The sequence below is a fragment of the Solanum lycopersicum genome, chromosome 7, assembly GCF_036512215.1.
Source record: "Solanum lycopersicum chromosome 7, SLM_r2.1".
NCBI lineage: Eukaryota > Viridiplantae > Streptophyta > Magnoliopsida > Solanales > Solanaceae > Solanum > Solanum lycopersicum.
In genome coordinates, this window is record NC_090806.1 from 66986775 (window position 1) to 66995869 (window position 9095).

Here is a 9095-nt window from a genome sequence, read left to right on the forward strand (position 1 = left end):
GATTCGTTTATTTCCTAACTAGTCAAGCATGCCTATTGTTAACCACATATTTTAATTGTCGGATAACCGCAAGAAGCGAGTGTTTTAGGTGCTTTCAAAACCTTTTTAAAATGCTAATATAAACCGCGAACCTCTTTTTATATTTTCAACTGATTTACTGTTTATCTTTTGAAAAATAGTTTTCTTGATTTTTTCTTACAAATTAAGAGGCGACTCTAAAATCAGTCTAAAAACTTAAAATATTTTTTCAGAATAAAACAATTACTCTCGTATGGTATTATTCTATACTTATTATTACCTTGTTATTTCATTTGTTTCAGTTTTTGTATAATTTGTGTTGCTAGTTTTGTTTTTCCTTTTATTTTCATCGTGCTTTCTTCATTATTATATCTCTTTTTCAAAAATGCGTCTTTCATATTATATTCTACTATTTGAATTGGGATCTATTCAAACAGTCTCTAAGATCTGCATACGCATTAGAGGTGTGCAAAAATTAGTTTAACCAATAAATTAAACCGAAAAAAACACTATTGATTTATTAATATTGGGTTATTGACTAAAGGTTTCATAAATTTTTTTATTGAGTTATTGGTTCGATTTTCGATTTTATGATTTTTGTTAATGATTAAATCGATAACCCAATAAGACTTTACTAAATTACTATTTTATTCCTAGACAAATAAACCCTAATTAATTATATAACATTTTATCAACCTTGTTACTTTAATCTTAGTATTACTTAAAATCCTAATTATTATTTCATTTTATAATTGCAAGCACACTTCTAACTTGAATGTGTCAATTGCCTAGACATGCTGAAAAACTGTTGTTACTTTTACCCTTTTTTCCTTTGAATGTGTCTAGTGTCTAAACTTGCAACAAAAATGATTGTTACTTTTATGATTAGTACTTTCATGCCAAATGCTGGAACAATCATATGGTTTTTATGAAAATTTTCTTATCGTCGTGTGTGTAAATATATATATATTCTTATTTGTTATATCGAAAATCGAACCGTTAAGTACCATAAATTGATTCATCAAGAACGAGTAGAAATATGTTATTGGGTTGGTTATCAATTTGACGTATTTAGAAATCAAAAACTGATAAATTTAATAAATAACACGTAAAATCAAACCGAACCGATCAATGCACACCCCTAATTGAAATGCGCTGAAAATATTTTTGAAATAAATGATGCACAAAATACCCATAAAACTAGAGTGACCCAAAATGGATCTGGGCCCAAATTCAACAAATGGCTGCTGGAAATTATTAAGGCTTTGGGCCTATTTCCCTTTGAGAAACCAGCGTATACATTTTATGTATATCGCTATATACGAGCAGAATTTCGGACGTTTTTCCTGCATCATCTCTGTACATAGATTTTGGCGTGTATTTTTATCGAAAATATGCACACCTGTATTTTCCAAGACGTGTAAGTCGTATATTCCAACTGTATATCAATGTATACAACCTGTATACTGACCGTTTCTTTGGCTTTTCGGGGGTGAAAATATTTTATCTATATATTAAGATGCTCAATTGAAATAAATTTCATTATTTAAATGAATAAAAGTATGCATAATGTATTTTTTAAAAAAGTACTTCATTGTACGGGTGTGCATTGGTTGGTGCAATTCGGTTTTATGTATTATCAGTTTTTGATTTTTAAATATGTTAACCCAATAACAAATCAAGAAGATATTCTTTATTGATTTTCGATTTATCATTTTGATCATTATCAGTTCAGTTTCAATTTAACCAATAAGAAAATATCCGTAAAATTTAATATGACTTCTCACTTCTCTAAATGTTTTTGATATAGTGAAATAATGAAAAATTACATCAATAAGAGAACATTGTTCAAAAGCTATATTTATATGTCATGACCACCAAAATATAAAATGAAATTTCTTATGTTAATCAAAGTACAAACTTTTATAAACTTGCAAAAGTTACAACCTACAATTATAAACTAAAACTAATATGAAATAGTCCAACAAGACTAAAATTAAAACTAAAATCAAATAGCTACAATTGCTAACCTAGTGTGAAGTTGATAAAATATTAATAATATGATATATTTATAAAAACCCAATAATTCAATAACTAAATATCTTTTTTTTGTTTGATTTATTGGTCGGTACGATTTCTGCACACCCATATTTTATTGTGCTTTCTTGAATTATAGTTTTGTATTTGAAAAGTAAATTTGTTCATATAGTATAAGTAGTCAATTCTACTTTTACATTTGTAATAAAGGACGTACTCTTATTACAATTGTTTTGTTGAGGGCTTGTTTTTGTAATCCATGTGTATAGTTTGGTGCTTCTGATGATCTAATTTTAAGAATTTTGGAGCTACACTAAAGTAGATGAAAAATGTTATTACGTATATAGTACTGCTAGTATTAGTTGCACGAGGGGTTATTTTATTATATTTTTATTTATGAGGGGTTATTTTATTATATTTTAATTTGTGGATTCATGCTTTATTGTCTTCTTTGACTTTTGTTTCTTTTTTTTACTTTTTTTCTCTCTCTTTCCTTGTTTTTTCTAGATCTTTAAAAAAAAGTTATATTCGGAAATCAATTTAATTACTATTTTAATTTGTTTAGGTAAAAATAATATTTTCTCTGACTACTATTATTTGTCATGATTTCTATTTTTAGAGTTAAATTATAAGAAGTTAAGAATTTTAATTAATATTTAAAAATGTATTTTTCATCATATTGATATACAAAAAATTACAGATTATAGTACTTTTCATATAATTTTTGAATATTTAAATTTTTTGTTAAAAATATCGAATTAATGTAATCTAATTTAACTTTAAAATTAGTCATATTGACTTTCGAAAAGCGCAACGTGACAAATAAAAGTGGACCGTGGGAAAAATAATTTTTTTTACTTATTTTGATTTAACAGAAAATGTTTATGAAATTATAATTTTTATTATTCTATAATTAAAGGCTATAGTCATAAAAATATTCAAGTTAATTCATCGAATAAAATTATTTTCTTAAAGCAAGAAATTAACATTGCTTAGAAAAAAGTAGAAATAACTAAATCTATTAGTGGTGCAAATTGTCTTCTTTCCCCTTCTCCTTTGTAAGAAAAAATCTCATTCACACCTAATAAATTAGTGCAATGAAATTGCAAATTAACTTACAACTTTTTTTATTTAACTCATTTAATTTGTGGAAGCTTCAAAATGCACATCGTAATTAAAGTATTATCTCATTATCTTTAATGGAAAATTAACTATTTATATTGCAAAAAATAAATAACCATAAACAACTCAAAGACAATAAAAAATAAAAGGAATCATACTGCTTTCAGATTTAACTTTGCATGCACGTTAATTCAAATATAACCTGTGTCATCTTTCATTGAACAATTAATGTTCAAAAATTGTTAATTGTCATTGTCAAATATAGATTTATAACGTGCAAGCAAACGAAAAAACAAAGACACGCGCATTCTATATTTTTCGTATCAAGCAATATATTTTCAAACTTCATTATATTAATGATAATGTTTATCTGAAAATTTTATAATTTTTTAGTAAGGTATTATTATATACGTATACTATTTTTTAAAAAATGTTATTATTCGAAATTTAGTATGTACATAATATTATGGATCAATAATTATTATAAAAGTATTATTATTACTCAATATTTTATTATAACCGTTATAGAGGATATATCACCCTAATAAATATTATTGTTATAATAAATAAAATAATATTATTGAAAATAAATATAACATGTAATTAGATTCTTAAAAAAATCTAGACCATATATCGTGAAATGTTATTATATATAACGAGATTTGATTGTATATAATATAATATGTATTAGTAAAGCCCTGTAATTTGGAATTATTAACAATTCTTCTCGTATTAGCTAGAAAAATAATGTGGCCCAATAAAATAGCGACACGTATTAAAAAGCCTTTACAAAATTCAGAATTGTTTGTTTATGGGGGCCATACAATTGTTGCTTTTGGGGGTCAACATTTTGTAGTATTATTATGAAATAGGACCACACTATTATATACTATTAAGATTACTAATTGGATGACCAAGAATCTTGATTTTGTGGTTTATATTAGCTAGGGATTTGATTTTCCTACATATTTTTTTTTTCCATTCTGCATTAATTTTAAGAAATCTTAAAATAATTGATTTCTTCGATTAGTTTAAATCCTTAAAGTAATTCAATAATATCTAATCTTTGTTTGTCTTGTTTTTAATTTGTTTGTCATTTTGTCTAATGGAGCCTAACCATAATCAACAACCTTATAATGCACTTTTGCTTTTTAGTTTTGATTAAAAACTAATTGTCACTATCAATCTTGCATACACGTAACTTCTTCTTTTTTTTCGGCTTTTAATATGAAAAGTTTATCCACATGCCTATAACAATATTCTGTATTGAGTCCAAGGCAAGTTTTAAGAATTAATGACTTGTAAAACTCTTGTTATATGTTAGAAATCAAGATTATTATATAAATGTGAAACAGGAATAATTCTTAGTTAGTTAATTAAAAATAATGTTTTGTTAATTCAAGTGTTGTTATATAAAGATTCGATGTGATAAAATAATATGTAGAGAAGGACGTGTAACTTACAAATGCGTCCATGTTGAATTATATTAGGATTATTTAATACTAATTGCCATTATTAGGAAAGGTCCCTTAAATAAGAGAGATTTATTATTCATAAAAAAATAGATATCAAGGAAATGCCGTGACAAATTTTTCACAAAAATTAAAATTAATTTCAATAAAATGTTCAAAAATATATAAAAAGAAGATATTAAAGATAAAACATAGTATAGTTAAATGTTTAACCATTTTGGTCGAGCGTGCGTGTATAAATATTAAGGCTTTGAGTAATTTAGTTAACATAACAAAACATATTTCTTGTTTGATTATCATAAAAAATTCTCCCGTATGCATCTTCTTCTATATTCTTCTTTTTGGTGTCATTTGCTTTTATGCATATATTGTATTGTCTCTGTTAAGTCAGGCTAAATTTATTCATGAATCATTTTCATGCTTAGTACGTATACATATATACAACTTGCATGCATTACTCTTCCATTTTTTTTTTCATTTCTTCACAAGATATATAGAATGTAACTGGAAAAGAGGTTTGATAACTTTATATTTTGTTTTCCTTTTACATTGCTATGCATATATTGTCTTGTCTCAATGTTAACTCAGGCTTTGTGCAATAAGATGAACTTATTCATGAATCATTTTCGTGCTATACAACATGCATGCATTGCTCTTCCATTTTTTTTTCATTTCTTCACAAGATATATAGAATGTAATTGGAAAAGAGGTTATCAACCTTCTAATCTTTTTTTTTTTTTGCAGGAAATGGACTTTGAAGAGGAAATGGGGTATTGGGGAAAATCAGGAGACAAGGGGTACAACATTAGCCCCATAGCACAAGTTGCCATTGCATCGCTGTGATGATATGCTTCTTAATTATGATGTTTATATTAGTCAAGGTTTGGAGGAAGGTCACAGTTAAAAGGCCTGAAATATAATTACTTTATTATGAAAAATGTTGGTAATGAAAATGAAATGAATTTTATATATAGTACTATTTTACTATGAAAAATGTTGTAATGGAATAAAATGAATAAAGTATTATTGTCTTTGATTGTTTATTTTTATTATTTTAGTTGGCTGCTTCAAGTATGTTATAAGATCATATCTTTGGTAGAATTTGTTGTTTGGTATTACAACTGTATGAACTCAGCTGTGTAGTAATGAAAAATTTTGTAAGCAAAGGTCTGCGTTATATATAGGAAAAACATAGTATCCACACAAATATTAACAAAAAGTATATTGACCTAATATTTCTCGTCACTCTAATTTGACTTGGTGCTCAAAGTATGGATAAATCCAGAATTGCTAATTTTCAGGTGCAAGTAACATGTAAATGACACTAATATTGATAAGTTGGACTAAAAAAATCATATTCAATAATGCTAAGTATATATTATTTCGGTCATAATATTTGATGGTTATTGCCTTTTGGAATTTGTATTTATCCTAAGTACTTCAAGGTATTACTCTATTTATCCAATTTTAAATTTGTTTCAGTGACTCCAAGAAATTAATAAAAAGAAAGTGGAGAAAATTCCATTAATATTAGCATACATACATAATTCCAAAAAAGAGTGCATTTTCTTTTCTTTTTTCACAAAGAAAAACTATATACTTATTAGTACGAAATGATAGTTATAATTACATTATAAAGTCAAGTGGCAAAACAATAAAAAGTCATTTAGGGGTGAAGTGATAATAATATGAATTTTATTGGTTTTAAATTATAAAATAGCAACATTAAGTGATAATATTTTGTTTTGAATCTATTACGTGTATATTCGTGAAATTAATTAAGACTGATATTAAAATTGCTCTATAATTTCAGTAAAAATATCATTATTATTATTATGAACAAAATAATACTATAGAAAAGTAAATTAGATTTTGAAGGAAATTAGGTCATTATACTCGTGAAATGTTATTATAATGAATCTGTGTTATATCGAATTTAATTGTGTATCATATGTATTAGTAAAGCCTCTTAATTTGGAGGTCATGAAATTTGGAATTATTAACAAATCTTGTTGTACTAGCTGGAAAAAAAATATGGACCGATAAAATAACGATACGTCTTCAAAAAAATCTTTGAAAAATCCAGAATTGTTGTGTTTATGGGGGCCATAAAATTGTTGCTTTGGGGGGTCAACATTTTGCATAAAAAATGACAGAAATTCCACATTTAAGTTCTCTTATTACCAATATTCCCTGCTAGTTTTATAAATTTTCAAAATATCTTATTTTTGCGCATAAGATTAATGTATCTCGCGCATCTAATTAATGTATCTCACACATCAAATTAGTATATCATGTATAAAATGTAATGTATCTTACTTAACGATATATGTATCTCACGCATTAAATTAATGTATCTCACTATCAGATTAATGTATCTTGTATAAAATGTAATGTATTTTACTTAACAATAAATGTATCTCGCGCATCAGATTAATGTATGAACGCTTATAGTATTGTATTAGTTTGAATGATTTATGTAATTATAAACTTATAGGAACAAATGGTAAGTTTACTTTAAAAATATGTGATTTTTATCTTTTGTCCATTATGTATTGGTAAAGCCCCTTAATTTGGAGGTCAGACAAATTGGAATTATCAACAAATCTTGTCGCATTAGCTGGAAAAATAATATGGCCCAATAAAACAACGGCGCGTCTCAAAAAAACCTTTAAAAATCCATATTTGTTGTGTTTATGAGAGCCATAAAACTGTTGCTTTTGGGAGTCAACATTTTGTAGTAATATTATGAAATTGTATCACGCTATTATACTATTATAAACAAAAATTGGTTGACCAAGAATCTTGATTTTGTGATTTATATTATACTACACGCATGCGCCGTCTTAGTACGGTCTCAATATCTGTTATTTTTTTTAATTTTACTTTATGTGACACATATAAAATTTTAAAAATTCAATTAAATTTTAAGATGATTTTTAAATACTCTAAATTAATTATTGTAATTTATAGTACCGTTACATAATTTTCAAATAATATATGTTACTTTCCTTGTTCCAATATATGTGGCACAAATAGACTTTCAAGAGTAAATATGTTGTTAATTATAGTGTAAAATCACACATGTTGGTTGCCTCATGTGTGGTTAAGATGAAATAACTAAAATATGAATAAGAGTTATATTTACGTAATACGAAATGTCAAAAGACTCAAATCAATTAAGAAACTGAAATTAATTAAAAATCTCTACTAATTAAAACACAAAATTTCAAGCTGAAAATCTCGTAAATCAATTAGTAGATGTAGAGGTCTTTAATCATCAAAATTATCACTCCCTTCGTCCACTATTAACTGTCATACTTTCCATTTTAAAAGTCAAATTATAAAAAAAATTGACTAACATTTTACAATATATTTCTTCATCATATTGATATGCAAAAAATTGTAATGTATAGTACTTTTCGTATAGTTAATTAATATCTAAATTTTTTATTTAAAATATCGAATAAATGTAATTTAAATTAAATTTGTAAACTAGTCAAATAGACTTTTGAAAAATGTAATATTACAAATAAAAATGAAGAAAAAAAGTACAATTGCTTTACGAGATAAAAGAAGAAGCTAAAATTAAAACAGAAATAAAAAATAATGTTGGCAATGTTTGTACCCTTGACCTTGGGGTTGATATGTCATACCTAAACCAGTAGGTCAAACAACATATCACCTAAATAAACACACAGCTGAAGAAAACATGTTGATCTCTTACATATAATTAGTAGAAGTAGATAACATAGTTAACATGTTGTGAAGCATCAATTTTTATTTTGTTTGACTTTTTTTTTCTTTTTTCTAATTTAAGCATAAAATAATAATTTTTCATCTCATTTTATGTGACTCTTTATTAGATTACCATAATTTTACAAAATCAATGCTATTTTTCTGTTAGAAGTACTACTAGTGAATTAGTTCACACTTTGCCTCATTATAAAAATCTTATTAAATTTTGTTAATATTCCCTTAATTCTCGAATGTCAAGACTATTGCCTTTTGGAATTTGTATTTATCCTAAGTACTTCAAGGCATTACTCTATTTATGCGTTTATCAGGGAGGAAAACATCTTTTAGCAAATAGTATTCCTCTTTATTTATTGTGTGAAGTAGTTAAAATGCTCTGATTAGTGCGCATTATTACTCTCGTCTTCAATTTATGCCTAGTACAAAAACACTCATATGCTTAGATAAATGAATATAAAAATGCAGACTTAATTTTAACGTATATTCACATAGTGTTCAATGGAACATTGTTATATACTCAAAATAACCAATGATATGCTAGTTGGCTTGGCGAAGTCCTAATTTTGCTGATTCCATTTCACTATTTTTGATTTATTAAAAATATTATATTTCACACCTAATAATTTAAATGTGTCGTGATAAAATTTTAAATCTAAATACTTAAAAATTCTAATTTTTAAATTTGTTTCA

At 25.7% G+C, this 9095-nt stretch overlaps 1 long non-coding RNA gene across 1 annotated transcript; it reads left to right on the forward strand.

Moving 5' to 3' along the window:
• The first annotated feature begins 4426 nt into the window (after positions 1 to 4426).
• On the forward strand, positions 4427 to 5685 carry LOC138337255 (uncharacterized). Its single transcript, XR_011210828.1, has 2 exons — positions 4427 to 4962; positions 5394 to 5685. It is a non-coding gene; the product is annotated as an uncharacterized lncRNA (long non-coding RNA).
• The last annotated feature ends 3410 nt before the right edge of the window (positions 5686 to 9095 follow it).